We start from the raw sequence: 20,543 nt of genomic DNA, 5'->3' as shown, positions 1-20,543 counted from the left end.
CTTCGGGGTTTAACGGCAGCTGGCATCCTTGTACATGCAGTGCTGCCATCTTCTGTTTCAGTCCGTTATTACACTCTTAAATCCTACTACTTATTCCTGCGTCTTTTGTGATCTTACAAAGCTTCAAACGACGCGTCAACTATTAATCAGTCGTCGACTATCAAAATCGTCGACGACTGATTTAATAGTCGTGACTAGTCGACTAATCGTGGCAGCCCTACTTGTCCATGAAGGCATCCTGCTTTTCTACACAGCTCTTAAGCACACAACCTGGGATGTGATCTGGACCAGCAGCACCCTGGCTGCTAGGAGGCAGTGCTTATCTTTGTAGTGCTCTGTTGTCTGTGTGTGCCTCATGTCTTTGGTGTTGGTGATTGGACAACGTTTTTCCCATGAGGCTTTTTAGACTCTCTGGTTTCTCTTTTTAGGTTGTTTCTTGCTGTCTTATATCACCAGCTGTAAACGCAGCATCACAGAGCCTCAACAAGGAGCAGATCTCCCCAGTTAGCCAAGGTGTATTTGTGGAATGCAACTTGACAGATTTAATAACAGTCACATCATCGTTGCATTTTTTAATAAATCCAGTCACACCCTCAGTATATGGCTCAAGGTCTACACAGTCGTTACTGTCTTTTTTGAAAATGCACCACTGTGTGCACTCAGAGCTGTCCTGTAAAGGTAGAAAAGCCTCCACACACAATGTCCTTCTCTACTTCTCTCACTCTGTGCGCTGAAGGGATAGTGAGATAATCAGAGCTGCCAACGTGAGGCAAACAGGGCTCCAGCCAATGCATTTTTAATGCTTGAATACATGTGAACATATCTTCTCTCTTGCTGTGCATATATATATATATATTAGCCTTGTTGAAATCCTCGGTGAAATGCATCTGGATTGACTTTCTGTAGCTGAGCTGTAAAGTATCGTCTGCTGGAGCGGGGACAATTTTCTGTTTAACCCTCCTCGTGTTAAACTTGCATTTCATATATTCCAAGAAAGAAAATCTCCCACAAAAAAACCTATTTCATTCTCATCCCAAGATAAAAACTTGAGCATTTTAACCTCTCCTCCAGAGAAACAACTCCTGGGCTGACTCATTGTGCTAGATCACACTTCTCTCTTTCTCATGTTTCCATGTGCACGTATTTCTATTCTCAGGCTGTAATGAGTCACCAAAGAGAAAATATATCAGAGTACAGCCACACACGGGTGAGATGTGATGCTTTTATTTGTCCCCTTACAGTTTGACTGCATCTGTGAGATTCTTAAGAGAAGTGAAAACAGATCAAACCGTCAGTGAGCGTTGGGATTCCTCCACACCGCTAACAGCTCTCGCTTATTTGAAATGATGCATGCATGCAGGCAATCACCTGACTATTTGTCATTCAGGGACAACAGTGACACAGGCACAACTGCTATCTTTGGTATCGATTTGATTTATGAGATGAAACATCATCAGTTTGCCAGATATGAACCTTTAATGATCACTAAAAACTGTGATTTGAACACATTTTAGACATCTTTTATTTTGAAACTGGGTTTCTATGGAGACCTGGAGTGTAAACTTCCACTGTTTACATTTGCTATATAAATAAAACAGGCAGCAACACAAAAAGATTATAATATTCAGGCGTCTTTCAGTTAATGTAAAAAATATTTAACACGATGGGGATGAATCCATTATTTAAATGCAGATATGGGCAGTCCGATTACTTTTGGATTTAAACAAAACAAAAGTAATCTGATTACTTTTTTCAAGTAACAAGTAAAGTAAGGGATTACTATTTCAAAAAAGTAATCAGATTACTGTTACATTTCCGTAAGCACGCTGTGTTACTGCGTTACTAATTGGTGATTTTGTTTGTGAGAGCGTCTCATGACAATGACGTACGAGTGTGACGTTCATGGCATCAACAGACGTGTGCAGATCAACAGACGTGTGCAGATCAACAGACGTGTGCAGATCAACAGACGTGTGCAGATCAACAGACGTGTGCAGATCAACAGACGTGTGCAGATCAACAGACGTGTGCAGATCAACAGTGGCTGATATGGAGTGAGAGAGAGTACGACCAGCATTCAAAGCGTGGAAGTACTGACATTACCTTCTTCATTAACACCAGGAGTTATCAGAAAAGCACAAACGTTTCAGAAAAGCAGGACTCTCCACACTTCATCTCACAACTTTCTACAAAGGCAACATTGAAAACATCCTGACACAAAGTTTTGCAGCTTGGTTTGGCAGCTGCGAGTCCTACGAGAAGCGTCAACTTAATAGGATTGTTAAGACTGCCAGGAGGATTGTTGGTGCCCCTCTCTCACCACTGGAGATCTACAAACAGCGCTGCACACGCAGACCTCCATCATCAGAGACCCCCACCACCCCTCTCATGGCCTGTTCACCCTCCTGCTGTCTGGCAAGAGGTACGAGAGCATCAGCTGCAGAACCACCAGGATGCTGGAGGCGTTCTTTGCACGAGCCTGAGACGGATACATGGACTGTGCCCCCTCCCCACCCACACAGCCACCCACACAACTACACTGTAAGATCAACAAGCAGACACACACACACACACACACAATACACTCCCCAGATACACACACCACCTAATTTAACGATCCTCTTCTGAACTTAGATTTGATGCGATTTCTGTCTTTTTTGCTGCTCTTTTTTAAACGTATTCTTTTTAAACCGTATTGCTTATTGCACTGTAGAGGCAGGTGAGAAACAGTATTTGGTTTCAGGGTAACACCGTACGAAATGACAATAAACTTCTTGAGTCTTGAGTCTACTTTAAGGCTGTAAAAGAACCTTTTCCGTGAGTATTTAGTTCGTAAAAAGTGACAAAAACATTAGCGTCCACTGTACACTCTGCGTGGGAAGAAAACCTTATTTCTAGAGCGAAAATGTAATTCCAAATCAGAGCAAACACCAAGCAAGTCGCGGGAATGTGAAATTCCCAGAGAAACGCCCACTGACACGACCACTGCAGGCAAACCTGCCCCGCCCACTCCTGCTAACAGGTGAAAATAGATTTAAGAGCGACAGGAATCTTTGATTGTATTTATTATTTCATCTGCTTGACAGAGTGAGTGTAATCACAAAACACTATTTTATGTGCTGGAAAATGCAGAAAAGAGGTTTAAATGTTAAAGAATTTCTTCCAGTCAAAGAGTTGCATATAATTTAATTTTTCCTTAATGCAAAGTGAAAAGAGTCAAACTAATAAAACAGTTTTTCATTTGATTAAATTTTATATGATGGATTATGCAGAAAAAGTAGAATTGGGCTGAAAGGTCTCTCGCTTTATTACGTATTCAGGTTGTGTATTATGTTTTTTAAAAAGTAAGTAATAAAGTAACAAATTACTTATGAAAATAAGTAAAATGGTAAATGGCCTGTATTTATATAGCGCTTTACTAGTCCCTACGGACCCCAAAGCGCTTTACACATCCAGTCATCCATCCATTCACACACTGGTGGAGGCAGCTACAGTTGTAGCCACAGCTGCCCTGGGGCAGGCTGACAGAAGCACCATCGGCCCCTCTGGCCAACACCAGTAGTCAACAGGTGAAGTGTCTTGCCCAAGGACACAACGAATGAGACTGTCCAAGCCGGGGCTCGAACCGGCAACCTTCCAATTACAAGGCGAACTCCCAACTCTTGAGCCACGATCGCCACAAAAAATAATCAGTAAAGTAACAGGATTACTTTCCTGGAGAAGTAATCAGTAATTAGTTACCAATTACTTTTTTTAGCAACCGTGGCACTGGGGGTTGGGAAGCGTATCGGTAACCGGAAGGTCGCCGGTTCGATCCCCAGGCTCTCTGTCCTGCTCGTTGTGTCATTGGGCAAGACACTTTACCTACCGCCTACTGGTGTTGGCCAGAGGGGCTGATGGTGCTTCTGTCAGTCTGCCCCAGGGCAGCTGTGGCTACAACTGTAGCTGCCTCCACCAGTGTGTGAATGTGAGAGTGAATGAATAGTGGAATTGTAAAGTGCTATATAAATCCAATCCATTATTATTATTATTATTATTATTATTATTATTATTATTATTCAAGTAACTTGACCAACACTGTTTAAATGTCTGAAAATAATTTATAGGTAATCAGTGTGTATGACTTCCTCTGCTCCTCCCGGGACAACACTCTCTTTTTCTTTCATGTCTATATATTTCCTTTCAACATGTATCTGTGTTTGCAGTGTTTTCATTTACAGCTGTAAAGTACTTCTGCATGTTGCCTTTAAGACAACAAGTTCACAAGTTCCCCGTCTGTTGAGTTGGGGACAGGCTGAGGTCTGTGACCGCTCGCTGACACTTTCTCTGGTCCTTCGAGTCAGGTCTGCTATCAGTTTATAAATGAATGAGGCTGAGTTGGCAGTTACGTACAATGTGTTTGGGATAGTTTGGTAATTAACTTTAATAATTCCATCCATCCATCCATCTTCATCCGCTTTATCCGAGGCCGGGTCGTGGGGGCAGCAGCCTAAGCAGAGAGGCCCAGACCTCCCTCTCCCCAGCCACCTCCTCCAGCTTATCCGGGGGAACACCAAGGCGTTCCCAGGCCAGCCGAGAGATATAATCTCTCCAGCGTGTCCTGGGTCTGCCTCGGGGCCTCCTCACCTCACCCAGGAGGCGCCCAGGAGGCATCCTTGTCAGATGCCCGAACCACCTCAGCTGGCTCCTTTCGATGTGCCCCTCCTGGATGGCCGAACTTCTCACCCTAAATCATTGAAAATCAAAACTCGTTTCACATGATCTAGTCCGGTCAGGTTTGAAGGTGTTGCATACTCAACCTTAATATGAGCAGCTGGTTGCCATAACTCAACGTAATCACTGCAACAAGGGATTTTCCTACTTGCTGAGGAGGTTGTTGTCCTATTTTTCCTCTAGTGTGATGGAGTCATTAAGGGTGACGGTGATAGCTGACAGGGTTGTAAAAATATGGCTGTCTAAACAAAGAGAACCGTCCCATATGGAAAAGAAATAGAAAAAACGACTTGCATCAGATGTGGCCTCCTTCATATAGTGAATCATGTGAGGCTGATATTGTTTTAGGAAGTATCCAAAAGATACAAGTTTCATTTATATGATTTATCTGTTTTCACTCTTTTCATACAAGTTTCACACCAGACAGACACAAACTTTATAAGATTTATATAAATCTTTTCAGGTGACCAAGCAGATGATTCTAATCACACTGATGAATGTGGCCATCTTCACATGATGGTTTATGGACATGCAGAATCTAAAAGTAAGAAATGCATGAACTAATAAAACTAATGGATGGAAACATAATGCATGCTGCTGTCTGCCTGGAGCAGATATTCTACCTTTATTTCAGACAAAGAAGAAGAAGCTGAGAAACATCATTAAAGCCCAGCACCTTCTCCTGGGTGGACTGTCTCTGAGAAACTCTCCCAGTATACTCCTGCCCTACGCAAATGTTCACATCACGCCTGCATCTTCAACCCTAAAGTGTCTGAAAAGTAAAACATGAATTGCTCATTTTTAAGTAAGGAAAGTAAAAGGAGCCGTTGCCCAGAAAGCCTCGTTAATGCGACGTCTCTGAGGCTGCACAAAGAGTCCTAACTGGCCGCTCTGATGTGTGCACTTTTATTTGGGTGTAATTTGTGATTTAATTACAGTAAACATGGTATGAAGGGCTGCTGTGATTTAATGCTGGGGGTTCGTGAAATGCCAAAAAGCTTTTAGTATAAAGCAGCTGTGGACGTCAGCCTTTCACAGCTCTGTGTGACACCAAGTCTTTTTGGAAAAGTGGTGCAAGTTGAAAATGTGTTGAGCAAATTAAAGCAGACAGGAGAGCTGCAGCCCACAGGCTCACTGTGCATGTAGGTTCTGCCAAGTCTCATATTTTTATCATGTAGTCGCACTTATTTTTTGAAGTGGAGCCCGTAAAATCAAGCCAATCAGCTAACAGCAGCTCCTGTTTGTAACATACCTGTGGATGCACAGACAGCGAAGCCAAAGAAACCCTTAAAATGTGTGAATGAGTTCTTGTTTTATACGCTCTGCAATGAACCGTGAGTTAAATTCCCTGAATATTTTATTCCCCATCTCGTCTACTAATCCTGCACAACCACACCGCCTCGAACGAATGAATCAAACAGAAAACTCTCCTGAACATGAACAGTGATGATCCGTTTTTGACCACTCAAGCCTCTTGTTGAACTACCTGCATAATTAAGAACCAAAGCACCTATTATGGGATGCAATAAAGGTTCAAATTTGCTCCAGTTGGCCTTTAAAATCACACAGCATCTGCTTGAGCACCAAGCAGGAACGTTTCCCCCTCTATGTATATAATCAGTGTTGGGGAGTAACGGAATACATGTACCGCCGTTACGTATTTAAAATACAAAATATGAGTAACTGTATTCCGTTACAGTTACCGTTTAAAAAGGTGGTATTTAGAATACAGTTACTTTGTTGAAATAAATGGATTACACGGCGGTACTTCCCTGTTTCATATTGTGGCGGGTCAGGACTGTTTGGGTTTTGTTTGACAGCTACGTTCTGTTGTTCCAGGTGGCAGCGTTACGGTTGCCATGGTTACAGGGTGACGCTCTCTCTCTTTCTGTGTTTCCTGGGTGAGAGGGCGCTTTTTCGTTGTTGTTGTGCTAAGCTAACAGGCAGAATGCTACAGGTATAGCTCTAAAGAATGTAGCATCATGGGCAGTGTAGTCCGTGCTGCAGGGAGAATGGACTGCCATACACGTTATGTGTCTGTGAGCGAGGGAGGGAGAAAAAGGAAAAGTACGAGCTGTCATCGAGCAGAAACGGGAGCTGGAAGCATGTAAATATAATAATAACCACTGCAGCCAAGAAGAGAGCCTGACGAGCCCAGTTGTAAGTAAGCTATTAAGACTCGACTGTACACCGTGTTCGTGTTTTCCTCCAAAAACAATAAGTTCTGTTGGAGCAGCCTTTCAACGCCTCTCTCTGTCTCTGCTAGCAAAGTTGACCCAGACAACAAAGTAAAGCTAGTTTTCAGCTACGAGCCGACACAGAACCCACCGTATTAGCCAGAGGTCCCTTTACTACGGTTCGGAGCCGCGGACCTTCAGTAACAGTAATAAATCACAGCAATAGTACATTCATGTAGTTATAAACAACATGATAATATATTAAGTAATCCAAAGTATTCAGAATACGTTACTCTCATTGAGTAACGTAACGGAATACGTTACAGAATACATTTTGGGGCATGTAATCTGTAATCTGTAATGGAATACATTTTAAAAGTAACCTTCCCAACACTGTGTATAATGCAGTTATGCACACACAACACAACAACACTGGAAACACAAGCAGACTTTTAAGAATTTAACAAATGTGCACACAGCTAAAGCTCTAACCCCGTGTCTTTAACTCGGTATTCTCACATTATTCTCAGTGTAAAATAATACAGTTCGTCAGATGTCACTTGGGGCTTGATGCCAACATCTTGATGTAGCACCTTTGGAGAGCTATAAGGTGCACAGGTACTTACAGGCTTAAATGTTTCACACCGTGTGTGTTAATAAAGTCGACGGTTCTCTGGTGAATTCACATTCAAAGGTGAAGTCTTAAGTTTTAGCCTTTCAGATACTGGTTATGTGTGCATGTTTATTGAGTGGGATATCTGACTGTGTGTCATGTGTTTGTGTTTTAGTGCATTCCAGCTGAAGTTGGAGGTTGGAATTTCCAAGTTCCCAGTTGGAGCAGCCCCACTGCCCCGACTTAACAACCCGGGATGGCGACAGTGAACGTAAACAGCAGCAAACCTAAAACCTTTCATCTGGATTCCCACTGTTGTGTATTTGTGACTCACTAAATAAACCAGATGCAGAGCACTGACCATGGATGTGGTGCAGCAGAGTTTTTAATCACAGACAAACACCACACAGCACCGTCTGTCACTATCAGTGCATTTTAGTGCCAAAGCTGGAGAAACAAGGAGGCTGAGGCCGTCATGCATCAGTAGCAGCACAGCCTCAGACGTAGCGACGTATTGCTGACGTAGCCTGTATGTGCTGTGTGCTCGGCTTTAGCAACTTTGAAACGGAGACGTGTGTTTACTTATTGGAAAGAGGTCGTTTGCTTGCTTAGTGCTGCTTTGCTTTTGTTCCATCTCTCGCTGAGTGAGTCTCCTCAGAGCAGGATTCATAGTGAGGGTGTAGGTTGGTGATCAGTGAGATGTTGGGGTGGTGTTGCTTACGTCTGCTTCACCAATGCTTTTTCTCTGTCTGTACGACCACACGAGACATGTTGGGTCGCCTGGAGAACGTTTGGGGCATGTGAGCAGTTTAGCTACATCGTGTATTAGCAACACTGCCAACAACAACACATCTGGGTTTAAATCCCTCGTTTGAAGCAGCATAAACATTGAATTTTATATTGTAACTGTATTTCAGTGTTAGATTAGCGGTTAGCTATCGCAGACAGAGACAAAGCATAATTGAGGTAACCAACACTGACAATGAGAAACTTACATTAACGATACTGATTAATCCTCATGCAGGCGAACCTGCAGGAGCAGGCAACCACATGCCACCTGGACGCAGTGGCCCATTCAGTGCACATAGATCAGAAATACATCGCTCTGCTGACTGAGGCTGTATTGCCAGAGATGCAGGAATGGCTCCGGTTTGTTAAGGAGGAACAGAAATCCAGTTTTTCTTTGCTTTTCCAGCTTTAAAACCAGAACACGCTTAACTTGGGAGTGACGTCACTCTCAGCCCCGACATCCAACTTCCAAGGCAAATGAAACAGCATCACTTTATTGTGAATAAAAGTCTGGAGTCTGGAGTGGGTGGATGTCACGTCTCCTGCAGCTCTCCGGGCTAAAGCAAACTGAGAACTCTCCTGAAGCGTTTTCTTGTTGTTTGCAGCATGTGAGTGAAGACAACTCTACAAGCAGCTGATGCGATTCTCCCGGCACTGTCCGGAGGTCTGATGTGTGAAAAAAGGCCGGTGCTTTAAGGGACGCTGAACTATTTGTGGCATCTTAATGTGGGCAAAATGCTGATAAATGAACTGCATCTCAGAGTAAAATAGCTGTAAAGTAGCCGGAGAGCTGCTGTCAGATATAAACTGTTCCTGCTGCTTTCTTCCACACACGCACCAGCACACAGACGACCCCTCAACCCATCCATCAGAGGAAGCTTGTTCCTATTCAATGAGCTGCAAATTAGACTGACCCTTTCCTAGAACCCCCCCAACCCACACCGACACACACACCGACACACACAATCCGAGCATGCTCTCTGCCCTCTCGCTCTATTCGTCTTGGCTGGCTGGCTCTCTTCTTTGTTTTCACTTTGCCTCCCATCTTTAGAGGCCCTGTCATGGCCTGACACACAGGCCGGCCATCGGTCAGACCACACAGACACACACACACAGACGCACACACATTCACAGCAGACAGACATGGGAAACGAGGGGGAGAGGGTCATTAGCTCTACAATAGAGGCAGAAAAGGCAGCAGAACAGTTAAAGCAGACGCTGATGGATGGAGGGATGGACAGATGGGTGAAGATGGTGGGTGTACAGGGATGGAGGCACGGACGGAGGACAGGCTGGATCGATGAATGAGCAGACAGTTGGGAGTTTAGGTGGAGGAGAGGATGATTGGATGTGTCTGGATGCAAATATGCAAACATGCACTGAGAAATGTGAAAAAAATGACTATCAGACTCTTAATAGCGATAAATGCATCGTGCTTCACGTATCATTGAAACGCTGTGGAGGCTGTTGCACCTGTTGCATCATGTTGCCAAGACTCGTGGCACTTTGTTAAACAGTGCGAACCGCTGCTATTATGACTGATTTATGAAACAGGACTACACTGAAGCACACTTCGTGTGAGCTCACACGTTATTTAATCAGCTTATTAGCCGTTTCCAGGTCCAGATACTTGGAAGCATTGAAAAACAACCCCACAGGCTTTTTAGAAAACCTTCGTCTACGGCTGTGCAGCACGTGAGTCATGCTAATAAAAACCCAGAGAGGCTGAGAACAACAAATAAAGTGCTTTTGGATGTTTATGTCGGGTCAGAAAAACTTAGAGCCTCAAACAACGCAGGAGATGCTTCGACGTGGAAACGGCGGTGAGTCATTTTAACAAGTGAGGCGTTTAAAATATTAGTGCTCAAGTTTTCAACTATATCAAATATGTTTATGCAGATGGAAACACAATCATAACTTACTTCAAAATCAAGAGTATGGTGCAAATCATACAAAAGAAAGAAAGAAAATGCTTTTCAGTGAAAATACAGAAAACTTTGTTTAATCGCCTTTTTCAATCTGTCCTCGTACAACATGGAAAATGTGGCAGTGATACCCAAGCAGGACACTGACAGGCACAAAGAGCACTGGACTAATTAACAAGCTGATGCCTGAAACCGCCTGTTTTGGTAAACAGAGAGCTGAACGTGATCGATCTACATCTACATCTACAATCCAGGAATTCCTCTAAAATAACCTTCCATTGATACAGATATGGGAGCCACCTGTCGCCTACAAACTCTGACTGATGAACGGGTATCGTTAAAGTTGCAAGTGGCCCAACCCATCTCCCCAAAGAGCCAATCATCTGCTTTAAAATAGCCAAACCAGGAAACAAACAAACCAATCATTTTGTTGCATCAAAGCAAGAGAACGCCTAAGGTTCCCAACAGTTTCAACCATGTGGTGGGAAGATGAGCGATTGCCCCATGAGGTCTGGACTCTAGACCCTAACTACCCCAACACTTAAAAATAGCAAAGGGTAAACTCGAAAACCAAGTTAAACTGAACTGAAAAACCTCTGAGGTGAGAAGTGAAATGTCTCCAGAAAACCTAAAGAAGTTGAATATTTAAGAACACCTATCCATGATCTGGATTACTGAGAACCTGCTACTATATACAATCAATATGCACGAATCGAACCTGCAGAAAAGGCTAATAGTTGTGTGTGATGATTGCTCTGCATTTTAAAACACTAGTTTTCTTTAAGAAAAGGAGAAGAAATGTTGCAGTAGTCTTTCAGAGGGGTTTGCAGTTACGTACAGCATAGATGTGATGTTGATTTAAGGTTCAGTAAAGTGAACTTTAGCTTGGTGGTCGAATGAATGTGAAACTGCGTGCGTGTGTTATATCAGGGCGTAACATTTTTATCTATTCATGCGGTTTTTAATGTTCTGTTTACCATTGAAACTAGAGTTGTGGTTCTCTGCCGGTTCACTGATTAGCCTGGTCTCACTACCCTGGAATAACTCCCTCATGATGTTATCAAGATGGCTGCCAAGTGGAGCGGCTTGCCAAGAAAGATTTGGTCACTTTGGCTTTAAAAAGATGTACGTTCACGCTGCAGTGCATGCGTGAAAAGAGCTTTCACTTTGCAGCAAACGACACGATCGCTGAACTGTTTGAATTGTATTACTTTGCACTGTTTCGCGGTCACACTGTGCAGCGAAACACGTCTTCTTATGCACAGACTGAGTGCATAAATCTCTGCACTCCACCTTTGGGTGGGTATATAGTGGAAAAATTTAACAGTTGAAAATCTGAAGCAGTACGAACTGGCTGATTCACTTTATAGTGACTGAGTCAAGAACTCCAACACACCCCGGGGGCATTAAAGTTCCTCATCTGCCTCCGTGAGCTGCGAGTCAGTGCTACTGCTGAAGCTCCATCTTCTCCCGTGTGCACAGACGTTAGCGTCAAAGTTTTCATCAGTTTCCCAGCCGCAGAACTTCCAGCGTTAACAGCAACAGTGACACTGTGGAATAAAAAAGTGTTGTGGGTATGCCGCATGTGTACTTTCAAACTTTGCTCTCCAAATTTGCCTCCAGCAGCGTTAACTTGAAAAACAAAACGGAGAAATGCTGTCGACGTCCGCTGGCTCCAAATCAGCCGTTACTAAGCAACAGCCAACAGGCTGAGGACTGTACAGCTACAGTAGCTATAACCGGAAACTGTGCGTGCGTGCGTGTGCGTGTGTGTGTGGTCAGAGACGTCCGTCCTCTTGGGGGCCGACAGCAGTGGATCGAAAAAGAGACGAGCAGGGATGTATGTTGGTAACCATAGCAACAGTGAAGTCCAATTTGTGTTTAAATAAATTCATAGCGAGTGCGGCTAATTAGCCCACAGGCAGCCTCTTCACACCAGCAGTGTCTGCTCTCACACTGTTAAACACCAACACACACACACACACACACACACACACACACACACACACACACAGTAGTGAGAGCAGGTGAGCAAAGTTAAGTGCACAGTGTTCAACGTCCTGGGGCTTATTGATAACTCCGCTCCTCTCCTGTCTCTTCATCTTCTCTTCTCCTTTAGTTTTCCGTCTCCGTCTCTCTCTTAGCACTTCTCGATTCCCAGCCTCTGTTCTTCAAAGCTGTCGCCACAACGTAAGCCACTGGGAGAGCACACATTCAGTGAAAGCTTAGGGACTTTCCCAACTTTCCTGTAAAATATTCTGAGATAAGCCCCTGAATTCTGGGGATGTGCACAACCCTTCAGATACCTCAGTGAGGAGGTGCAACAGTATGGATGGAACAACTCTGAGCAGTGCACCTGTGCCAATTATTCACTCATAACATCTTTCCAGTGATCCTAGCACAGTCGTGTCCTCAAACCACAAACCAGGAATTCTCAACAACGACCTCCACATGTCCATCAAACAGGACTCGAGGCTTCAAACTTTTCTTTTTGATAAAGCTTTTATTTAGGGATGTATCAGGTGACCCTGAACAATACTGCTAGCCGGTCTTTAAGCGATGACGTATGAACTATGCTTCTGGGTCCAAACTACTCTGTGTTTATTAAGGCTGTTGTGTTTTTAACATGTTGTAATTCTTTGTATCTTGTCCTATTTAATCTTAACAAACCCTTAAAAGAAGTCAGTGATCACTGTTGGCCTCTCTCGGTTTTTATTAACACTGTTTATTTTAAAACTCAGTTTAAAACTTTACATTGTAGTGTACGATGAAGTTTGGTCCGTTTACAGCATCCTGCCATGCGATTGCATTTGTCCCTGACCATCGGGAACCTTCACGTTAACTTTTATCAAGTGGAAAAAAGTTAGCTTCACTGTGTTTATGTTATGCTAACATGGCTGTGTCGCTAGCAATCACGTAGCACATTGTTATATAGCAGCTAGCCCAACTTCAGTAACCCTACAAACGTCACTGCTGTTTAGTTTTCTGTCTTCATTTATGTTGGAAGTGATAGCAGAGCTGTACGTTTGAATTTTTTCATAAATCTCTCAGTCAGAACATGCTACATCATGTTAGGTAGAAACTAGCGAAACTAGCGAGCTAACTTCCTGCTAACTTCTAACTCTGTTAAACTTCATAAGTGCTGTTTTTGTTGATGTCTGGATGTTAAACTTAATTGTTACACCTGGTAAAGCAGCAACGCTGATGATTTTATTACAGATGAAATGATTCAGACAGTTTGTAACTCTCAGCGATGCCGCAGTGTTTGTTTGACTTTGGGACCTGAAGCGGACACGGCTAATGACGTCAGACTTAAAGATCGGGTAGAATCAGGCTGGTTGCTTTCCATAATGCACCGAATATTACTTTTTATTTTTCTCTCTCTTCCATAGTTTGTGCTTTATCCCATCTCTCTGTTTCGGCTTCTTGTTCTATAAGCAATAAACTGGTCATGGTGGTTCTTGGCTCTTCCAGTGGGATCATCCTGTAAAAAGGGAGATCTGTCTCCTCACCATCACCAGATGCTTGCTCTGCGTGATCATTGTGGTCTCTCTTTAATATTGTAGGGCTCTTAACATATAATGTAGAATTTTGTTGTAAAGCTAAGCACCTTGTCTAACACCCACACACACACTGTTGGATGCAACTGTGGGTTACTACTCCACAAACTGGAGTAGCTGGGGCTCAAACCACCGAACCTTCTGATTGGTAGATGACCTCACCCTATCTGCTGAGCCAGAGTGACCCCAATCTATGGATGATTGGAAAACTTCCTGAGGAAACCTGGTCTTATTAGCGCGACAGCCTCCATTCCACTTTGGATGGTGTAGCTCTGGCTGAACACCAGGAAACAGAGTCGCAGTCTTTTTAATCAGGGATTTCAAAAAAGTTAAATCAGATGCAAAACACAAAGGTCTACACTGTGATAAATCTGATTTCCTTTCCTCTCTCTGAGGTTCATTTATTTCACCACCATTTTTCTTGTCTGCCCCCCATTCCCCTTTCCCACCTCTCTCTTCTACATGATCATCTTTCTTCTGGTCTTATCTCGTCCTTGTTACTATACTTCCTTATCTGCATTCTTCTCCTCCTTTCCCCTTTGCCTCACTCTCATCTAATCATCGGTTTTCCTCCTCTTGGCCACATTTTCCTACAAATTAAAGACTAACCTCTACGCCTCACCTGAAGGTCAGAACGTCAACAGGAAGCATCCATCACTCTTTGCCCATATTTGGACGTGTGTTCTCTTCATCACCTCCAGCGACGAGGCGTTCTGTCAGAGCAACATTGTTGAGTGTCAGATTGTATCTGTAGCTGATGGACACAAACACACTCACACATCCCTCCTTGGTGTGTCCTTGTCTTATCGTAACTGTGTTTTCCCCTAAATCCCGAACAGATGGGATCATCCTTTAAAAGCAAGGATGCACAAAAACTCCTAAAACAGTCATGTTCTTGAGTCACACATATGCATGTCTGTGAGAGAGATAAGAGATAACTGCAGCTCCTCCTGCGTCAGCACTGCAGACAGCTCAGAGAGTTCGACTCTGCAGCATTTACATGACAACACTCAGCAGAAATCCAGAATGAACAAAATGAAGACTGAGGAGGTGAAAGCAGTAGTGTCGTACAACAAAACAAATCATTAGTCTTGAAAATAAAGACCTCCTGCTTCATCTAAAATATGTTTCTACTGTAAGTAGAATCTACCTTCAATCGCTTCTGCCTGCAGGACAGCTGATTACTGGAAAACTAATCCTTATTACAGAAATCTTCCTCACTCACTCAGTTTAACTTGTTAGTTTGGAGAATTATGGCCACAGATTTTTGGGAAAATTGCATCCACCTGCAGCAGGAACTATTACACAGGCCCAGCATGTACTGGAAGACAGCTCCAGCGAGCATCCATTAGTTTAAATGATTAAACTGGAGCTGTTTCAGATGAATAACCAAACTACCTGAATTCTTACAGCTTCGCAGACATCACACATATTTCTATTTCCTGGTACAGCAGACTGTTGGTCGTTTAAGGGGAAGCTAGCATGCTAATCAAGTCGCCCGCATCCAGAGATGAAGAAAAAACACTTAAGAGGTCAAAGCAGTAGTGCAGTAAAACAAAACAAATCATTAGTCGTGAATATAAAGGGATCCCACTTCATCTAAAACACATTTCTGCTGTCAGCAGAGTCTGTCTTCAATCACCCGTGCCTGTAGGACGGCTGATTACTGGCAAACTAAACCGATTCAGCCTGCATGATTTCAGTAATGAGGATTAATTTGTACTTTTGAGAATGCTGGTCACAAAGTTTTGGAAAATTGCACCCACCTGCAGCGGGAACGAAAATACAGCTCCAGCAAATATGTGTAAATAATTCGATTGAAAATAAATAAAAAGTAATCGAATTACCTGAAGTCTTAGTTTAAAACACATATTTGTGTTTACTCAAACTGCTGTGTTAGCTTCTGCAAACTGAAGTCCCCGGCGCTCACGTTTAGGACATGAAAATCATTTTTCTTAGACCACAAAACTGAGGTGATGAAACGATGAAGCCGCGATTATCTGAGTGCTGACTATGATCAAACAGGAGTTGAGTCTCACGCGTCGGGCATAAAAACACAAAAACTGTGTAAAATTAAAGTGAATGAATAGGGAAAATGTTTCTTTTACTAAAAATGAACTGAAACACTTTTTTCATTGTTAACTATTAAGTGAAATCTCTGAGAAGTTAGAGCCACTGTGTAAAAGTCAAAAATTACCAAAATGTATCAATAAAATTTTACATTTCATAAAAGACTTATTGAATTATGTGTCTGGTCCTTTTCTATACACCAATCAGGCTTGAAATTATGCCTAATATTGTGTTGGTCCCTCTTTTTCTGCCAAAACTGCCCTGACCCATCAAAGCATGGACTCCACTAGATCCCTGGAGCTCTGCTGTGATATCAGCAGGAAGGTTTCCCAGCAGAGCACTGCCCAAAGCGTCACGCCGTCTCCTCTGGCTTGCCTTCTTTCCATACTGCATCTGCTGTTGGCTGTTTTGGCAGTGGACAGGGGTCAGCATAGGAACGCTGACTGGCGTGTAGCTGTGCAGCCTCAGAGACAACAGACTGCACTTCTGTCAGAAGCAGCATGAACGTCTTCAGCAGTTTGAGCTGCAGCTGCTCATCTGCTGGACCACACGGACCAGCCTTCACTCCTCAGCAGTGTTGGCCAAGTTACTTTGAAAAAGTAATTAATTATAGTTATTAGTTACTTCTACAAAAAAAGTAACCGAGTTAGTAACTAAGTTACAAGATTCTAAAAGTAATTAATTACTTGAAAAGTAACTATTGCGTTACTTAAAAAACAATGTTTAACCCTCTGAGGTCCAGATTATAATTGGCCATTATTTACTACTTTTCCCTCTATTTACTTTGTCTTGTTTGGTCTCATCAGCACAGCCTCACGTGTCTGAATTTACAGTCATGGTTTCATTTTGACTTTTCATTTTCATTAACACAACTGATCTAAAATCAGACAAAAAACACATTTTTTACTGTAACAACCACAAACATGTTTATTGAATCATATTTCATAACTTTAAATGCAAATATAAATTGTCAATTTTAAAATCGTTAAAGTTATTTGCAGCCATTTACCTTTTATCTTGATTTTTTAAATAACCATTTCAAACTATTTACAGAACAATCAGCTGTTCTTCAATAAGATGCCACAAATTATTTGTGCCACTCCAAATATTTCTGTCCACTATAAAGGAAACATCACAGCCTGATACCTGCAGCTCTGACAGCAGCAGGTGTGTCACTCCTGTTTCTACCTGGAGACAGCAGTCGCCTTATTGTTCTGACACACAACACAAAACTATCCACAACACTACACACTAACTACACAAGACAACACATTAACTACACACTCCAAACACGCTAAACGTCACAAATCTCTCACATTAAAAACTCTCTCTCTCTCTCTCTTCCTAAACAACCAAATGTCATGTTGCCAAATCATTTTTTGATTGGTCAACATGGTGCATTCTTCCACCAACAGGCTGTTTTTTGTTTTATTATTTGTTGCTCATAAGCAGAGAGCGCTCGCTGCGCTGTCCTTAGACAGTAAACATGAAACTATTGAGGAAAAACACACGTATATCTTGTTTATCATGGTTTTATGTGGCCACACAGTTTATAAACTGGTATATGTCACCTTGTTGCTTTGTCATCTTTAAGTGGTCATGTGATTGACCACGACTACTTTATTCTTCCTCAGTCAAACAGCAGCACTCATGCGATTGTTTTGCCCCCTGAGCTCCAGGTGTTAGTGGTGCAACGGATCAAAAATCTCACGGTTCGGATCAAATCACGGTTTTAAGTCATGGATCGGATCAATTTTTGGATCAGGAAAAAAGAAAAAAACGACAAAATTTTAACATTTACTTATTAACTTTTTAAGTATTTTTTGCCTATTAAAAACATTCAACTCAAGACTCATTCTACGCAATTATATTAAACAAGTTAAGGGGCAGTACAGGGCTTGTATCTACCACTCTGTGATGTAACGAGCGGTCACGGTCACGTGGCTTTCCGTTGACCTGGAGGTCCACCCGTTTGTAGTTGGCCAACAAAAGATGCGTGGGACAGTTCAGCCATAACTTTAAACTTCTCCTGCTCATACATGCCTGGAACAATCCACTAAAGTGGACGCGCAACAGGAAATCATAGTGTGGCTCAAGAACGTTCATCACAGTTTAAACCTTGTTTTGCACAACAGAATACGCCTCACGTCTGGAGCTAAACACACCATTAGCTTCTGTAATAGCTTTAGCCCGGTCGGACTGGGCAGCAAAGGGCTGTTTAAATGCCGCAAACTCCTCTGCTCCTCCACTTGGACCGCTAGCGCTGGCCATAACTACCGCTTGACAGACCCACCACGCCACCATACACATACTTTTTTCCTTCTTTTTCGAATCTTCGGATGACGTGCGTACCGAGCCGTGGAGTGGGATCAGTTCAACCGTGATCCGTTGCACCCCTACCAGGTGTTGTGCCATAAACTGATCGCCGTCCGCGGGAGCGCAAGCAGCTGCTTAAAGCTGTAGCGCCCAGATTACTTACAGCTACTTCTGTGCAACTGATATAAGGCTGAACACAGCTTCAACCGTCTGTTTGTTGAAAAATAGTAACGTGACCGCATTTTCTTGTTAGATAAAAACGATAGAAACAGTAATTAGTTAGATTACTCGTTACTGAAAATAGTAACGCTGTAATTCCCATCACTGCTCCTCAGTGAGGCTTGGCTGCCCACTGCAGACTGGGAACACCCGACAAGGCAAGAAGACATGATTGTAGGTCTCTACCTGTAATACAAAGTGCCTCGAGGGGTCTGCTGTTGTGATTTGGCTGTACTAATGAAAAAAAAACAAAAGTGGATGTTGATGAGACCACGTTGTGTCTAAAGAGAGGATAGTGAGTCACTTTAGCATCCAGTGTGCCTTCAGTCCAACGACAGGAGAAAAGGCAAGGACAGGGTTAAGTTAAGGGGAAGGTCATCGCTAATGAAGTGACATGACTCATGAAAAGCACAAATATAGCTCATAAATAACAAGTCAGATGCTTTTCCATGTTGTTCGTGAGCCATTTCATGATAGCGTGCTGGCAGCAGAGGCCTCCTGATGTCAGCGTGTTGCGTGCACCAGGCCTCCAATCATCTCTGTGGCTTTATGCATGTGGCCAAGGTTGCTAGGCTAAAAGGTGCACTGCCAAAAAAACACACGCTAGGCTTCGAGCTCTCTCATTCATCTCGTTCTTAACTGTCTGCTCAGTGGACAATTAATTGCGCCACACGTGACTGTAGCAGTCTATGCAGCTGGAGCTCAGAGAAGAGCTTTTGTCTCTGTTTTAACAGCGATGCTCCGACTGAATGTCAAACAGCTCGTGCAACAACAGAAACCTCCTCTAAATGAAAGCTGCTGCAAACTTATTGCCAGCGTTTCTACTTATTGCTGCTCTAAACAAGCTCGCCGTGTTCCTCCCCGCCTTTGTAAAGTGGAACATTTACCTGTTGTGCACGACTCCCGATGATTGAACTGCTGAAAGGAAATAAGAAACTCAAAGTTTCGCAGGAAATGAAAAAGAAGATGCTGAACACACGCAGGACTGTATAAACATGTGACGCAGCCAAACCACAAATCAGCTCCGGCTAACTGCCTTCAGCGGTGTGTGTGCAGCTCACCACACACACACACAGATCCATCCTTTATTATTATTTTTGTCTGTCATGTTATTTTATTTTATTTTGCTCCTGTTCGTTACACACTCGTCTCATGCTTCTGTCTCTGTGAGGACACAAACCGACACAATCAGCCTGTAAAGCTCAAACCTGAGCTATTTACTGTAGACTCGCTCCAAGCCCGAAAGCAAGACCGAGCCGCAGATCTGCTCGAGTCTGCTGCGATCCAGCAGTCGTTTCTTCTTAGAATAGATGTGCAAATGAGCCCGAGTGTGACAGAAAGTAATTAGCAGCTGCGTGGTTGGAAGCCAACAGGTCTCATTGTCAGAAACAACTTCTGGGAAACATCATCAGTGTTAATAGAGAGAGAGAGGAAGCATGTGCGTAGGAGTGTGTGATCGTTTCTTCCAACACACACTCTTCGTGTCTCCAGCGGTGCGTCGCAGCACACGTCATCGGCAGCAGCTGTTCTTCCTTCTGTGATCGTTTCAGATCAGCAGGAAGCGGTTCTACCTGACGGGCCGGGAGCAGCGCTGTACTCAAACTTCAGGACCAGGACTTGTTATATAAAGTTATCTCAGCGTCAAATGATGACTTAACGGAAGAGCCCGAACTTGACAACATTCAGGAATACGGTTGGTGTAAAAGCTTTAGTGTCAGGATGAATTATGTCCCAGGGAAGACCGGATAAAGTTTTGCTTTTGTAAATGCTGAGTCCTTCCACCTCATTGTTAGTCCATTTAAAAAACTCGACATTTTGCCGCGACGATTCGAAGAGCCGGACAGTAAATAAACAGCAGACAGAAATGAGGCAGGTCGAATCGTCTTGCGTTCCACACATGCGCAGGACTGCAACGTCACAACTCTGTGAAAACGACTGAAAACGATGGTGTAGACCAGTGTTGGTCAAGTTACTTGAAAAAAGTAATCAGTAACTAATTACTGATTACTTCCCCCGGAAAAGTAATCCCATTACTTTACTGATTACTTATTTTCAAAAGTAATTAATTACTTAGTTACTTAGTTACTTTTTAAAAACACGATTTACAACCTGAATAGGTGATAAAGTGATAGATCTTTCAGCCCAATTCTACTTTTTCTGC

Source organism: Neolamprologus multifasciatus, chromosome 20 (assembly GCF_963576455.1).
Source record: "Neolamprologus multifasciatus chromosome 20, fNeoMul1.2, whole genome shotgun sequence".
Taxonomy (NCBI): Eukaryota; Metazoa; Chordata; class Actinopteri; order Cichliformes; family Cichlidae; genus Neolamprologus; species Neolamprologus multifasciatus.
The sequence above is the reverse complement of the archived record's forward strand: the minus strand, read 5'-3'. Positions refer to the sequence as shown.